The sequence below is a fragment of the Ochlerotatus camptorhynchus genome, unplaced genomic scaffold (assembly GCF_037179485.1).
Source record: "Ochlerotatus camptorhynchus isolate MF236.1 unplaced genomic scaffold, CSIRO-AGI_Acam_v1.1 ptg000094l, whole genome shotgun sequence".
In the NCBI taxonomy this organism is placed as follows: domain Eukaryota; kingdom Metazoa; phylum Arthropoda; class Insecta; order Diptera; family Culicidae; genus Ochlerotatus; species Ochlerotatus camptorhynchus.
In genome coordinates this window covers 2,186,091-2,202,990 of record NW_027040584.1, presented here as the reverse complement: position 1 = coordinate 2,202,990, position 16,900 = coordinate 2,186,091, and the positions used below count along the sequence as shown (strand labels likewise).

The 16,900-nt window shown below is 39.1% G+C and overlaps 1 long non-coding RNA gene across 1 annotated transcript; it reads right to left on the bottom strand.

Moving 5' to 3' along the window:
* Positions 1 to 85: 85 nt before the first annotated feature.
* Positions 86 to 16,022, bottom strand: LOC135698778 (uncharacterized). The gene is made up of 2 exons (XR_010517503.1): positions 15,846 to 16,022; positions 86 to 261 (listed from the first exon to the last, which is right to left on the bottom strand). It is a non-coding gene; the product is annotated as an uncharacterized LOC135698778 (long non-coding RNA).
* Between the last annotated feature and the right edge of the window lie 878 nt (positions 16,023 to 16,900).

The following is a 16,900-nucleotide window of genomic DNA, read 5'->3' as shown; positions in this document are numbered from 1 at the left end:
GGCAGTGCGGAAACTCTTGAGAACGATTGAACGACCTCCAGACAATGATCGTTGATGCCCGTCCGAACTGGGGGACTCACTTAGGTTTTTCGTTAACGGTTTTCACTTTCAATCTTTGTAATTAATCTTCTTATGTTTTGGAGTTGCGTTTTTCACCTATGCGCACTTGAACAGGTCGATATTTTTTGGGTTTCGTTTTGCTTCACTGCTTTGTTGTTGCTGTTGTTACAGTAGTTCGTCTGGATTGCTGATGCACTTAATCTGGTTGTTGAGGGAAACGGGGGACGTTGGTTTAGAATGCAAGGTGTTTGACTCGGATGGGATTTTAGGTATCAAACTCAAGTTCACTTAGGATGAATCTTCACCGAATCGTTTTTAGGTTGAAGGTTATTATATAGTAGCTCAAACGCCACTAAAGCGCCACCCATATTATATCCGATTGCGCTGCGTTGACGTAAATTTTACAGTTAGACAATAGATTTAGCTGTCACTTTGCCGCAACGCGTCAATGCCGGATCTAATATGAGTGGGCCTTAAGGCAAAACAATTTCTTCACTGCACACGGTGTAAATATTTACGATTTTTTGACAAATCTCAGGTAACCATGACACATCCTGACGCAGTAGGTTTCTTTTTTTTTTCATTCGCGTTGTTTTCAAAGCTCAAAATGTCATTATTACCTGAGATTTGGCAATCATGTAACCTAATAGTCGCTATATTCATAGTCTGGCGGATAGAATTTCGATCTATCAAAAAGTGGAACCAATTCAATATATTTTAGACCAACAATGGAAAAGGTACTATCAACATTTATAAACAAACGTAAATTATTCTTTCCACGCCAATCGAACGCAAACTACCGGCATCACCGGATAAGGGAAACTTTCCACAACCCAAAGATGATATTAGTTTGCGTAGGCGAGCTTTGAGTCACGAGAAAATGGTTTCCGACGTTTTGTTCGCAATAGCTGATGTGCTCTTTTCTGTTGTTAGTCGTGATTTGCTCAATTGGTTCCGCTATTTGACAGCTCAATTGGTTCCCGAGATTCTATCCGCCAGACTATGAATATAGCGACTATAATGTAACCTTGTCAATAGAGTTAAGGCAGCGGTTCTCAAACTTTTGTCATTTGCAACCTTCATTGAGCAATTTGATAAGCTATAAAATGCCGAAAAAATGCTTACAATCTGCATGATTTACTTATACCCCGTTCACATTACAGCCTATATCACGTAATATAGGCTATCTTGCAATGAGCACTCATACATAGGATTTCCAGTGAAAACTAGATGTATGAGTGCTCATTGCAAGACAGCGTATATCACGTGATATACGCTGTAATGTGAACGGGGTATTAAACCCGAAAACAGAATGGTAATACAATAGTTGAAAAACTCCCTCATAGCCCAGAAATACCAAACGGGATTATTTTGATTGCAATTTTGAGTTTGGGCGACTAATTTTCGTATGGTTTTGTAGGTAAGTATTAACAATTATTTATATTAGAATCAGAATAATTTTCAGAATAATATTTGATGTACTGGAAGACATCATATTCGAGAGTCGTCTCAGTTAGAGATCTTCAAACTAGCTAATCGTCATGGGGCCTCCCTTAGCTCAGTTTAGAGATGAACTAGCCTAAGGCTAAAAATCTCTTTAATAAAGAATATAAAAAACCTTAGCTCAGTCGGTAAAGGCGCAGCTACAAAGTAAGATCATGCTGGAGGTGGCTGGGTTCGGTTCCCGGTCCGGTCTAGGAATTTTTCGGGTTGGAAAACTTTTCGACTTCCCTGGGCATAGAGTATGATTGGACTTGCCACACAATTATACTAATGCAACAATGGTACAGACATCGGAAGCGCTCAACTAATAACTATGGAAGTACACCTAGAACACTAAGTTGAGAGCACGCAATAAGCTAATATGCCATAAGCAATAAGCTTGAAATTCTATGAAGAAGAAAAATCGTCATGAAGTCATGCGGTTATTTGAATAATCTCTGATTCAGTTGACATAGTGAAGAAATATATGAGGGATTATCTGATTTAATAGGTGATCAGTAGAAGGTCTTCTGAATAATTAATCACTCTGAATCCGTGTAAAAATATCCAAGGGGCTTTGAAATTCTCCGAAGTTTAGAAGACGATCACCTCTGAATTTGTATTAACTTCAAAACGTTTGGGAACTCTTTGAAGAAGTACTATGAACCGTGGGAAAATATCGAGAGCTTCGGAGAAGAGTTATGAATATCAGGAAATCTGCGGGAGCTTAAGGAAAGTTCCGTTAATTTTAAGGAAGTACAGAGTACTCTAGTTTATTGAGAATTTAAAATTAACTTCTGGGGAGTAAAGATATCTTTAGAGCAGTCCTGACTATCGAGAAAGTTTAAAGATCTTCAAGAGAATATTCAGACAACTTCGTACATTTCAGGAATGAAAACTACATCGAAGATCTAGGGAGGTTTTTAGGAGAACTTCAAAATAGTTCTGACGAGAACTTCAGAGTAGTTCTGAGGAGAAATTCAAATTAGTTCTGACGAGAACTTCAGAGTGGTTCGGAGGAGAATTTTAGAGTAGTTCTGAGGAAAAGTTTAATGTAATTCTGATGAGAGTTTCAGAGTAGATCTGAAGAGAAGTTCAAAGTAATTTGGAGGAGAACTTCGGAGTAATTCTGTGGAGAGCTTTAGAGTAGTTTTGAGGAGATGTTCAGAGTAATTCTGAGTAGAACTTCAGAGTACTTCTAAGGAGAAGTTCAAAGTAGTTCTGAGGAGAACTTCAAAAAAGTTCTGAGGAGAACCTCAATGTTGTTCTGAGGAGAAGTTCAAAGTAATTATGAGGAGAGCTTCAAAGTAGTTCAGAGTACTTTTGAGGAGAACTTCAGAGTAGTTCGAAGGAGAAATTCAGAGTAGCTCTGAGGAGAAGTTTGAAGTAATTCTGAGGAGAGCTTCAGAGTAGATCTGAATAGAAGTTCAAAGTAATTCAGAGTAGATCTGAATAGAAGTTCAAAGTAATTCTGAGGAGAACTTCAGAGTAATTTTGAGGAGAACTTCAGAGTATCTCTGATGAGAGTCTCAGAGTAATTCTGAGGAGAAGTTTAGAGTAATTCTGAGTAGAACTTCAGAATAGTTCTGAGGAGAAACTCAAAGTAGTTCTGAGGAGAACTTCAGAGTAGTTGTGACGAGAACTTCAAAGTACTTCTGAGGAGAGCTTCAGAGTAGATCTGAAGCGGAGTTCAAAGTAATTCTGAGGAGAACTTTAGAGTAATTCTGAGAAGAATTTCAAAGTATTTCTGTTGACAGTTTCTAAGTAAGTCTGAGGAGAACTTCAGAGTAGTTCTGAGGAGAACTTCAGAGTAGTTCTGTGGATTATTTCAGAGTTATTTTGAGGAGAAGTTCAAAGTAATTCTGATGAGAGCTTCAGAGTAGTTCTGAGGAGAAGTTCAGAGTAATTTTGAGTAGAACTTCAGAGTACTTCTGAGGAGAATTTCAAAGTAGTTCTGAGGAGAACTTCAGAGTAGTTCTGAGGAGAACTTCAAAGTAGTTCTGAGGAGAACTTCAGAGTAGTTCTGAGGAGAAGTTCAGAGTAATTTTGAGTAGAACTTCAGAGTAATTCTGAGGAGAATTTCAGAGTATTTCTGTTGAGGGTTTCAGAGTAAATCTGATGAGAGCTTCAGAGTAGTTCTGAGGAGATCTTCAGAGTAGTCCTGAAGATAGTTTCAGAGTAGTTCTGATGAGAACTCCAGAGTAATTCTGGAGGAGAAATTCAAAGTAGTTCTGAGGAGAGCTTCAAAGTAGTTCTGGGGAGAAGTTCATAGTAATTTTGAGTAGAACTTCAGAGTAGTTCTGAGGAGAAGCTCAAAGCAGTACTGATGAGAACTTCAAAGTACATCTGAGAAGAACTTCAGAGTAGTTCTGAGGGGAAGTTTAAAGCAATTCTGAGGAGAGCTTCAGAGTAAATCTGAAGAGAAGTTCAAAGTAATTCTGAGAACTTCAGAGTAACTCTGAGGAGAATTTCAGAGTGATTCTGTTGGGAGTTTAAGAGTAAGTCTGATTAGAGCTTCTTAGTAGTTCTGATGAGAACTACAAAGTAGCTCTGAGGTGAAGTTCAGAGTAGTTCCGAGGAGAAGTTTAAAGTAATTCTGAGGAGAGCTTTAGAGTAGATCTGAAGAGAAGTTCAAAGTAATTATGAGGAGAATTTCAGAGTAATTCTGAGGAGAAGTTCAAAGTAGTTCTGAGGAGAACTTCAGAGTAATTCTGAGGAGAATTTCAGAGTATTTCTGTTGAGGGTTTCAGAGTAAATCTGATGAGAGCTTCAGAGTAGTTCTGAGGAGATCTTCAGAGTAGTCCTTAAGATAGTTTCAGAGTAGTTCTGACGAGAACTCCAGAGTAATTCTGAGGAGAAGTTCAAAGTAGTTCTGAGGAGAAGTTCAGAGTAATTTTGAGTAGAACTTCAGAGTACTTCTGAGGAGAAGTTCAAACTAGTTCTGAGGAGAACTTCAGAGTAGTTCTGAGGAGAACTTCAAAGTAGTTCTGAGGAGAACTTCAGAGTAGTTCTGATGAGAAGTTCAAAGTAATTCTGAAGAGAACTTCAGAGTGATTCTGAGAAGAATTTCAGAGTATTTCTGTTGACAGTTTCAGAGTAAGTATTAGGAGAACTTCAGAGTAGTTCTGAAGAGAACTTCGGAGTAGTTCTGAGGAGAACTTCAGAGTAGTTCTGTGAATTGATTCAGAGAAGTTCTAACGAGAACTTCAGAGTAATTCTGATGAGAAGTTCAAAGTAATTCTGAGGCGAGCTTCAGAGTAGTTCAGAGGAGAGCTTTAGAGTAGTTCTGAAGAGAAGTTCAGAGTAGTTCTGAGGAGAACTTCAGAGTAATTCTGAGGAGAATTCTGAGAATTCAGAGTATTTCTGTTGAGGGTTTCAGAGTAATTCTGAGGAGAAGTTCAAAGTAATTCTGACGAGAGCTTCAGAGTAGTTCCATAGAGGTAACCTAAGACTAGAATTTCCTGAAGAAACGTGCTCAACTTTTTGGCTCAGCTCTGGTACTATCTTCGGTCCCAAGCTTATCGATTCACCCCTCGAAACATAGAAAAATCCAATAACCCCTCATTTTATCTGTCGAACTTTCATTGCGAATCAAAACAAACATTGTGTAGTACTAGAATTTTGACCAGAATGGGATAAGTTAATCGATTTGCTTGGGACCAATAGGCTAGTCAAGTAATGAGCCAATTTAAAATTGTGAGTTTAGTATTGCTTGTTGGTAGTTCTGAGGAGAAGTTCAGAGTAATTTTGAGAAGAACTTCAGAGTACTTCTGAGGAGTAGCTCAAAGTAGTTCTGAGGAGAACTTCAGAGTAGTTCTGAGGCGAACTTCAAAATAGTTCTGATGAGAACTTCAGAGTAGTTCTGAGGAGAACTTCAAAGTAATTCTGATGAGAACTTCAGAGTTATTCTGAGAAGAATTTCAGAGTATTTCGAATGACAGTTTCAGAGTAAGTCTTAGGAGAACTTCAGAGTAGTTCTGAGGAGAAGTTCGGAGTAGTTCTGTGAATTGATTCAGAGTAGTTCTGAGGAGAAGTTCAAAGTAATTCTGAGGAGAGCTTCAGAGTAGTTCTGAGGAGAAGTTCAGAGTAATTCTGAGTAGAACTTCAGAATAGTTCTGAGGAGAAGTTCTGAGTAGTTCTGAGGAGAAGTTCAAAGTAATTCTGAGGAGAGCTTCAAAGAAGTTCAGAGTAGTTCTGAGTATAACTTCAGAGTACTTCTGAGGAGAAGTTCAAAGTAGTTCTGAGGAGAACTTCAGAGTAATTATGAGGAGAACTTCAGAGTAGTTCTGAGGTTAAGCTCAGTTGTTGACAGTTTCAGAGTAAGTCTGAGGAGAACTTCAAAGTAGTTCTGCGGAAAAGTTCAAAGTAATTCTGAAGAGAAATTCAGAGTAATTCTGATGAGAACTTCAGATTATTTCTGTTGACAGTTTCAGAGTAAGTCTGAGGAGAACTTCAGAGTAGTTCTGAGGAGAAGTTCAAAGTAATTCTGAGGAGAGCTTCAGAGTAGTTCAGAGTAATTCGGACTAGAATTTCAGAGTACTTCTGAGGAGAAGTTCAAAGTAGTTCTGAGGAGAACTTCAGAGTAATTTTGAGAAGAATTTCAGAGTATTTCCGTTGACAGTTTCAGAGTAAGTCTGAGGAGAACTTTAGAGTTGTACTGAGGAGAACTTTAGAGTAGTTCTGTAGATTGTTTCAGAGTAGTTCTGACGAGAACTTCAGAGTAATTCTGAGGAGAAATTCAAAGTAATTTTGAGGAGAAGTTCAGAGTAATTCTTAGTAGAACTTCAGAGTTGTTCTGAGGAGAAGCTCAAAGTAGTTCTGAGAAGAACTTCAGAGTAGTTCTGAGGAGAAGTTCAAAGTAATTTTGAGAGGAGCTGCAGAGTACTTCTGAAGAGAACTTCAAAGTAGATCTGAGGAGAACTCTAAAGTAGTTCTTAGGGGAACTTCAGTGTAATTGTTTGGGTATTTTCTAACCATTTTTAACCTTCTGATTTTTCATTCATTGCTCTATGATTTTTTTGAAAACATAAATTAAATTTGGTTAAAAATTGCGATCACACGATCAAAAACGACTACGTTAAGCTCGTCTGCAATCAGCTCGCTAGCTAACTTACAAACACTTTCCTAAACTTTTTGGAATTTCCTTGAAGTTCACTATATTTCACTGAACATCTCAGATTTTTTGAAAAGTTTCAGCAATCCTCCAGAAGTGCTCTTATTTAAAATTTAATTATAAAATCACACCTGAACTTCTAGCCATTTTTTTTAAAGAGTTCATTCACAGAAAAACAGACACAACACTCGGAAGTTGTTTATCGAACACGCATTTAACGATCAATTTAAAAGAGTTATAGTTGGTAGTACCACCACCTGTGGCGCGCATATTCAATTCCCTTGCGTTTGACATTTACACACTACCGCCATCTGTTATCTGTTCTCTGTTCACAGTATACTCAACAGATGGCAGTAGTGTTTTAGTGACGATGTTTTATAGTGAGAAATATCCCATGAGTTATGTCTGTTTGTCTGTGGTTAGATTTTCAACATGGAACTTCTCTCATCATTGTTAAACTTCTCTGTACTATTATGAAGTTTTAGGTGCTTACCTTGAAATTTCTGGAAATTCTTTCAAGATTCGACAATTTTCCACGAGTTTTCTAAATCTCCCTGAAAGTACCGGGGTTTTCCATAAATTCCTCACAACCTCTGGAAAGTTACTCTGATTTTCTAAAAGTTTATGGAAATACTATGAAGTTCTCTGATCTACCCCAAAGTACACGGACCATCCTTGAAGTTGAATCTCTAAGCTTCTTTTTCCCACAATTTGTTTGAAGTTCTAGAAACAGCTATGAATTTCAAGGAACTTCCCCTTTGATGTTTTCGCAATTTCTTAGTGTGCATAACTTCTTGAAGCTTCAGATTTTTCTTGAAGCTTTTTTTTTAAATTCCCTGCCTCTCTGAAGTTTTTGCAATTAACTAGGAGTTAGTGCAACTGCCTTGAGGGTGCCTGAAGTTCTCGGAGCTTTCTTGCGATTCTTGCTTTTCTCCTGACGTTCTTGGTACTTTAACGAAACTGTCCTTCAGATGCAAAACTTCCCTCAAGTTCTCAAAACTTCTCTCGAGTTCTCTGGGCCTCAACGAAAATTCCTTTACTTCATAAAGGTTCTTTGAGAATCACTGAAGTTATGGAACTGTCCATAGTTTATGGGAAATTAACCTTACAGATCTTTAAATTTCACCGAATGTCTGGACTTTCCTCATGTGCTTAGAGTTTCCTTGAAGCAATTAAAACAACCCTAAAGATCTGTGAGATTCCCTTACGTAACTATTTTTTTTAAAGTTCACACAATTTCCCTCAGATTCTTTGAAGTTTTCTGAAGTTCTGGTCTCAAGACTCCTTAAAAGTTCCCCCAGTTTTCCTACAGCTGATTGAACCGCTCTTAACTTCTCATAGCTTTCCTGAAGTTTACAATGTTTTAGAGAAGTTCATGGAACTTCCATAATATGCCCACTATTTGTTCGTGAAACTGCCCTGAACTGTTGGAATTTTCTGTCATTCCTCGGAACGAAAGTTCCTGCAATTTTCCTGAAGTAGGACAACGCTGAAGTTCACGCAGTTCTCCTGGTGACGTTCCTGGAATGGCCCATGTGAAAATCCGCCGATATTGATATTGAATATTATTATCCATTTCATAGCCCTGATATAAGCTGAACGGGCATTTGTTTAAAGCACTGAAGAACTCTTAACCTCTTTAAAGTTCTTTGGACTAAATTTATCGGAAGTTCGATGAAGTTCTCTGAGCTTCTCAGAAGTTCTCTAGACTTCCTTGAACTTTTCAGTATTTCTTGACGGTCCACCCTATTGTCCTGAAATTAATGGAAATACCCTAAGGTTCCCGAAATTCACTCGAAATTCTCGGATCATCCCTGAACTTACCTAGAGCTCTTTATGCATTTCTGAGGCTTTGGCAACTTCTGTAAAGTTCTTGCATTTTTTCTGATGTTAATGGAACTGCTCTGAAGCTCTTTGATCTTGGTTGAACATCACGACATTTTTCAGAAATCCATGGAACAGCCCTAACGATCTGTGAGATTCCCTGAAGCAACTAAAACTTCTTTCAAGTTCCAACAATTTCTCTCAAGTTTTTTGGACTTCTCTGAGGTTCTCTGGATATCTCTGAATATATCAAGACTTCTTGAAGGTTCCCACAGTTGTTCTAGGGCAAATTGAACCGCTCTTAAGTTCTCATAGCTTTCCTGAAGTTCACATTGTTTTCCAGAAGTTCATGAAAGTCCCATAAGATGCCCACTGTTAGTTCGTGAAACTGCCCTGAACTGTTGGATTTTGCTTTCATTTGTCGGAACGAAAGTTCCTGCAATTGTATGACAACGCTGAAGTTCACGCAGTTCTCCTGATGATGTTCCTGAAATCACTCTGATATAAACTGAACGGATATTTTTTAATGCACTGAAGAACTCTAAACTTTCCTCAAATACTCTGGACTGAACTTATAGGAAGTTCTAAAAAACTTACGTCATTTTAATGAAGTTCCCTGAGCTTCTCAGAAGTTCTCTGGATTTCCCTGAACATTTTAGTATTTCTTGAAGGTCCACATTATTGTCCTGAAATTAATGGCAATGTCCTAAGGTTCCCAAAATTTACTCGAAGTTCTCGGATCATCCCTGCAGCGCCTGCAATTTTACTATTATTTTTGGTAACTTACGTAGATGCATTTCTGAGGCTTTGGCAACTTCTGTAAAGTTCTTAAAATTTTCCTGAAGTGAATGGGACTGCCCTAAAGATCTGTGAGATTCCCTGAAGTAACTGAAACTTTTTTAAAGTTACCACAATTCCCTTTAAGCTCTCTGGACTTCTCTGAAGTTCTCTAGATATCCCTGAAGATCTCAAGACTTCTTGAAAGTTCGTGAAACTTCCCAGAACTGTTGGAATCTTCTTTCATTCCTCGAAACGAAAGTTCCTGAAATTTTTCTCGAGTAGGACAGCGCTGAAGTTCACACAGTTCTCCAGAACGTGTACCTGGAATTGCCCTGATATAAACTAAACGGGAATTTTTTTCAAATGAACCTGATAAAGGGCGAACGTAGATTAATGAACAACTCCAAACTGATCCGGACAATGACTGCTCGAGCTGGTCACAGTTTTCCGACTAAACCAAGGAGCAGGGGTGCACAGATTTGACTGCTATGAGTGTACTACTTCCCCTGGATAATTGATTGGAAGATTCATTGCGATCACAGCGGAATAATTGGTCGAAAGATCACAGTTTGATATTTCCGGTCGGAGCAAGGTTTCTGTTAAGACCAATCGCCCCCAATCTCCCAGAATTTGTCAGATTATTTGTTCAAGATTTAAGTTTGATCAGGTATTATTCTGAAGATCTTCAACTGCCCAACAATTAAACTCACATTTCTCAGTTATCCAGTTATTCTCTTAAGCACCAGGTTGCCCAGAAATTATTCCAAAGCCAGATGATCATACATCTACGACATTTTGTTCAAGCCATCACATTTCAGGTTGCTCAGAAATTATTCAAAATACCTCCAGGTCATCAGAGATATCCAAAAAGTCTTCAATACAGTTATCAGTTTGATTGGAAATGATTCTGAAGGTCCTCAACTGCCCAACAAGTCTAATCACATCTTCCAAATATTTTTTTCAAATACTAGATTCCTCAGAAATGATTCCAAAGCCAGGGGATCATAGAACTCAAAATTTTCCCGGGATATTTGTTTGAGACTTTAGCTTGATCAGGCATCATTCTGCAGATGATCAACAGTACAACGATTCACAAGAAGATCTTCAATTGCACAACAATTCAAATCACTTCTCCAAGACAATCTCAAAGATTCCAGGTTGCTCAAGAATTTTGTTTTAGATTTCAATAAGATCAAGCATCATTCTGAAGATCTTCAACTGCTCATTAATTCATTCCATCTCCCAGATATTCTCTCAAATACCAGGTTGTTGGGATTTTTTCTAAGATCTGTGATTCGAGATTTACAAAAAGTTCGTAGGATATTTGATCAAGACTTCAGCTTGATCAGGTATCATTCTGAAGATCTTTATCTGCCCAACAAATCACATCTCTAAGACATTCTCTCAAATGGCAACAACAAATATTTGTTCAAGACTTCAGCTTGATCAGGCATCATACTGAAGTTCTTCAATTGCCCAACAATTCAACTTAATTCTCCCAGGTATTTTGCAAGATATTTTGTTGCTCAGAAATTATTAAAAATTCCTCAACGTAATCATATTGATCTCCAAAATGTCCTCAAAATATTTGTTCAAGATTTAAGCTAGAAGAGGCATCATTCTGAAGATCTTGACCTGTCCAGCATTTCAAATCACATCTCTTAGATATTCTCTCAAATAGCAAGTTGCTCGGAAATTATTTCAAAGACCTCCAAGTGGTTAGAGATTTCCAAAAAGTTCTCAAATATATGTTCAACACTTCAGTTTGATCAGGTATCATACTGAAGATCTTCAACTGCCCAAAAATTCAACTGATATTTCCCAGATATTTTCTCAAATACTTAATTGCTCTAATTATCAAAAATTATTTAAAAGCCAGGTGATACTAGATCTCCAAAAAATTCTCAGTATATTTGTTCAAGCCTTCAGCTTGATCAGCCATCATTCTGAAGATCTTCAACAGCACTTCAATTCAAATCACATCTCACAGATATTCTCTCAAATACTAGATTGCTCAGAAGTTATTGCAAAGACCCCCAGGTGATCAAAGAAAATTCCATTGCCACTTTTTCAAGATACCAGGTTGCTTAGAAATTTTTGAAAAGCCTCAAGGTGATCATAGATCTCCAAAAAATCCTCAAAATATTTGTTTTTGACTTTAGCTTGACCAGCCACTATTTTAAAGATCTTCTACTGCCCAGCAATTCAAATAACATCTACAAGTTATGCATAATGTTCTAGAAATCAGTCTGAAGATCTTCAACTGCCCAATACTTCAAATCACATCTCCCAGACATTCTCTCAAATACTAGATTACTCAAAAATTATTTCAAACCCATGTGATCATAGAACTAAAAAAAATAATTTCAGGGGGTTTGTTCAAGACTTCAGCATGATAATTCAATGATTTTGAAGATCTTCAACTGCCCAACATTTCAAATCTCATCTCTCAGATATTCTATCAAATAGCAGGTTGCTCAGAAATATTCCACATACCTCCAGGTGATTAGACATCTCCAAAAATCTTCAAATATTTGTTCAAGAATTCAGCTTGATCAGGTATCATTCTGAAGATCTTCAATTGCCGAACAATCCAACTAAAATCTCTCAGGTATTTTGCAAGGTACTTTGTTGCTCTGAAATTATTCAAACGACCTCCACGTGATCATTGATCTCCATAAAATCCTCAAGATATTTGTTTTAGACTTCAGCTTGATCAGGTATCATTCTGAGATTTCCAACTGCCCAGCATTTCACGTCGCATCTCTTAGATATTCTCTCAAATAGCAGTTTGCTCGGAAATTATTGCAAAGACCTCCAAGTGATTAGAGATTTTCCCAAAGATATTTTCAACACTTCAGTTTGATCTGGTATCATACTGACGATCTTCAACTGGCCACAAATTGAACTGACACCTCTCAGGTATTTTCAATACACCAGATTGCTCAGAAATTATTCATGTATCATTTTGAAGATCTTCGACTGCCTAACAATTCAAATCACGTCTCCCAGTTATTCTCTCAAATGTCAAATTGCTCAGAAATTAATCCACATCTCCAAAAAAAAAGTCAAAGCATCTGATCAAGACTTCAGCTTCAGCATTTGAAGATCTTCAGCTGCCTAGCGTATGAAATCACATTTTAGATATTCTCACAAATAGCGGAATGCTTGGAAATTATTTTAAAGACCTCCTAGTGATCAGAGATTTCCAAAAAGTTCTCATGATAGTTTTTCATGACTTCAGCTTTTTTTTCCTTGATTTGTTTTCCGTCGATCTTGTTTTCCGTGCTGAGTACCAGAGACGCCAGGGAGGCCAGGGAGACTGCTCTCACACCTGGACCCTACCTACCCAACAAGCTATTTTTTAGCTGAAGAAGCATATTTTTTCCTGAATAAGCTCTTATTACGCTTCCAATGTTTGTTGGGTATCGACCCATCAACTCATGAACCGGGGACCAACGGCCTTACTTCCCTTCCGTGATCAGAGATGTTATGCCTCAGAACATCCGGGCGGTGCCGACTGGGATTGAACCGAGGCCTGCTGGGATGAGAGAAGACTTCAACTTGATCATGTATGATTTTGAAAAGCTTCAGCTGCCCAGCATTTTAAATAACTATCTTTCAGATATTATTTCAAATAGCTGGTTGCTCATCTCCAGGTGATCACACATCTCCAAAAGTCCTCAAATATATGTTAAAGACTTCAGTTTGATCGAGTATCATTTTAAAGATCTTCATCTGCCCAACCATACAAATCACATCTCTCAGATATTCTCTCAAATCGTAGGTTGGTAGGATCAGAAATCTATAAAAAGTTCTCAAAATATTTGTTGAAAACTTCAGGTTATTCAGGAATCATTCAAAGGACCTCCGGGTGATCATAGATCTCAAATTTAAAAAAAAATCAACACATTTGTTTTAAACTTCAGCTTAACCAGGCATCAAGTTGCAGATCATCAACTGCTCATCAATTAAAATCACATCTCCCAGAACGGCGCCGGTGGTGTAGTGGTAAGCGTGATTACCTCTCACCCCAGCAGGCCTGGGTTCAATCCCAGTCGGCGCCACCGGGATGTTCTGAGGCATAACATCTCTGATCACGCCTTCCTTCGGATGGGAAGTAAAGCCGTTGGTCCCCGGTTCATGAGTTGATGGGTCGATAGGTAGGGTCCAGGTGTGTGAGCTGCCTTCCTTGCACGTCGGTAGCATTGGTGCTCAGCACGGAAAACAAGATCGACGGAAAAAACAAACCAAAGATATTTTCTCAAGACACCAGGTTGCTCAGAAATTATGAAAAAGACCTTCAAGTGATCATAGGTCTCCGAAGTATCCTCAAGACATTTGATTTAGACTTCAGCTTGATACATTCTGAATCATTGTGAAGATCTTCAACTGCCCAAACATTCAAATCTCATCTCCAAGATATCCTCAAAGATTGCAGGATGCTCAGGAATTATTTAAAATAACACCAAATGATAAGAGATCACCTTGAAAACTTCAGGATATTTTTCAAGATTTCAAATTGAACGGGTAGGGAAATGGATGAAATGTCGGCCTAAATGCCCCTAATTTGGGCCCTTACATAAATTCAGCAATCGATTAAATTTTCAATAGCGACCAAAAATATCCCATTAGTACGCGTCCCAATGACGCGTTCATCTAGATAAAATTTAAAAACAGCAGCTTTTTAACGATGGGCCCAATCTTAGATCCATAGGCCAACATTAGAGCCATTTCCCCTATCATTCTAAAAATATTCAAGTATTCCAAAATCCATATCGTCTATCTCAGATTTTCTCTCATATGGAACACGGCAGTTTAGAAATTATTCCAAAGACCATGAGGTGATCAGAGATGTGCATGCAATGAGTCACCTGCTATGGTCCCTCAAAGCTCAGGATGGTATGGTCACCTCATGATGCCATCGTCATATTACCTCTCAAGATCACTGTTTTAATCTCCACCAAGCACAAATTAACTCAACATGTTTAAAATGGTTGTTGTATTAACTCTGTGCTTCTTGTTTCCACTTACTCCAATCCAATACAACAGAACAAAAAATATGGCTCAGAATGAACGTAACATTTTTGCCGGATAATCGAGTCCAACCTGTATTATCAGAAATTTAGGGGCGTCAATCCCAAATACTCCAAGGAACAAAGGAGGCCCTCACGCGCCTCTGGTACTCTTTGTCTAGAGAAGTCGGGAAATGTTCCAAACGGAAATGCTATTAGGACCGGACCGGGAATCGAACCCCCCCGCCTCCGACTTGGTGAAATGAGCCTTAGGCTATCTGAGGCCCACCAACTTCAGGGCCTAACAATTATCAGATGTTGTAATGACTGAGTTCTTCTTGCACTTTCCACAGCATGTCGAGTCACGTCACACCCTTTCGCCATTACATACTCCACCCAGCTTCCGGGGATCGTACAACATCCATCAGCTAATTACACCTTTCAGATTCAAATCACATGAACAACCCCAACTCCACTTCCAGATCAAAGGTCAAGTCACACCTTGCGTTCTAAACCACCTCGGTTGCCATAGCAAATCTGACCCACTGCACCCGAAAAAAAAAATACACACACACACTTCACTCGACACTTCAAAAAGAGCTTGATTTACTATGATCCATTCTCTTCCACTTCAAACGGAACGCAAATCGCAGCTCACAACGGGCACTGGAGGCTACCAATCCGAGTTCTTGAACTCACCCACTTTCGAACGGTTCCACACATGCGGTAGCTCGAACGAACGGAACTCCGCGCCACAATATGCGTAACCTCCTTTCGCCGAAAACCAAAAAAAAAAAATGGACTGACTTGGAATTGGAACCATACGAAACACGAAGCAGCTCAAGTTCACCTCTCCGCAAGAGCTCTTTCGTCAGAATCCTTGATCTTTTCTAATTCACTTTTTTTTTCTAACCGACCGACGCCGCAACGTGAGGTACTTGACCAATTACGCAATTACATTTGCGACCTGTTCGATGCTGCGATAAAAAATTTGCTCACTTTTTGTTTCTTATCAAATGGGCACCGTTCAGCGATGGTGACCTTCATCCGAGTACAGAGCTCACGCGAACTGCAAACCGCGTTATGCCTCCGGAAAAAAGTTGGCTCGTTCGATTTTTTATTTTCACCAATAATTTTACGGAATTTTTACACTCACACACACACACACATCCACCCTCACTACTGCTCCTTCCTGGTCAAGCGCGTCAAACCAGAGAGGAGATCAAGTCAAGGCTTTCTATATCAGAAACACCACCTTCTTTTGCTTCACCTTCTTCCGTTCGTTCCTGGCTGTTACTGTCAGCGAGCGCACTACCAACTTCGATGACGATGATGATATTTAATGACGGCGACGGACGTCTCGCACCGTTGGCCGTAATTTCACCTTGCGCCTGACCGAAATTTCGCACCCAACAAAGATTGTGCTTTCCCAAACGACTGTTGTTGATTTGGGATTGATCCTCATAGTCACCGTGAGTCACTGTCACCGTGAATCACTGTCACTGAATTTGAATCTGAAACAAACGTATTCCTTTTCCTCGTCGGAACTAGCAATCTTCTTCAATTTTCACCTGTTTCACCAAACTCCGTTGCACCAGATCTCATCGGTACAAGACCGGCAACGACGACGACCGAGAATTATGCTAACCGATAACAACACCAGATACCGGGAACAGGTTACCAAGTCACGAACCAACGCGCGAGATCGGCTGTAGTTCCTATAAACCGGAATCGCGAGTGCACGGGTATCTTCCTCTGCCACCTGCTTCTTGCAGACACGGCGGACAACGACGACGACGACGACCACGATTGCGAGAGCGAACAACACGATTGCGACTGCCTACCCTACTGACTCTGTGACTGGCAAAGGAACCGGCGGCGGTGAGGCTCGGCTCTCACTCAGCTAAAAGAGCGCCTACGTGGGGTTTTGGGTGGTGGTGAGTGACTCGAAGAAAATTTCCAACTTGATTGTTGTCTTTGCAGCGCAGCAGCCCAGCGAAAGAGTGGTCTTCTTACATATGTTGCGAAGCGGAGAGAGGAGTTGGAGAGAAAACACCTCTTGGGGAGCTCACGCGTTGGGTGATGCAAGGTTTGTTGGAGTGATGGTGTGCTGACAAACGAATTAATCGATTGGGAAGGAAGTTTTGAGTGCGGTTTAAATCTAGTAGATTTTAAGGGCACCTCCCAATCACCATATGTATGACTATTGTCCGGTCACCATATTTAATAAATTAGTAAAGGGGCGGCATTTTCATGGATTGCCAAGGGTACAGAAAACTCTCACCGTCACTGTTCAAGTGGTCATATCAACTATTTTAAATGTGTTGTTGAGCAAGTTTGTGGTTGATATTGAGAATAATGCTAATATTTAGAGGTAAATGTTAACTATTTTTTGAAAATGATTTTGGTAAATTTTTATTTCTAGATTCTTATAATAAGACCTCATCTAACTACTCAGCTAATTTAATAAAGAGAATTGGTTGTAGGAAAAATTATTTAGGACTTTAAGTTTTATGAATAGTGAAATGTGAATGGAAGATTAATTAATCTTACTGTTAAAACTTTGGAAAATCCCGGCGCTATCAGAACTTCAGAAACGTAGAAAACCGTTCGTCATTCTTGAGAC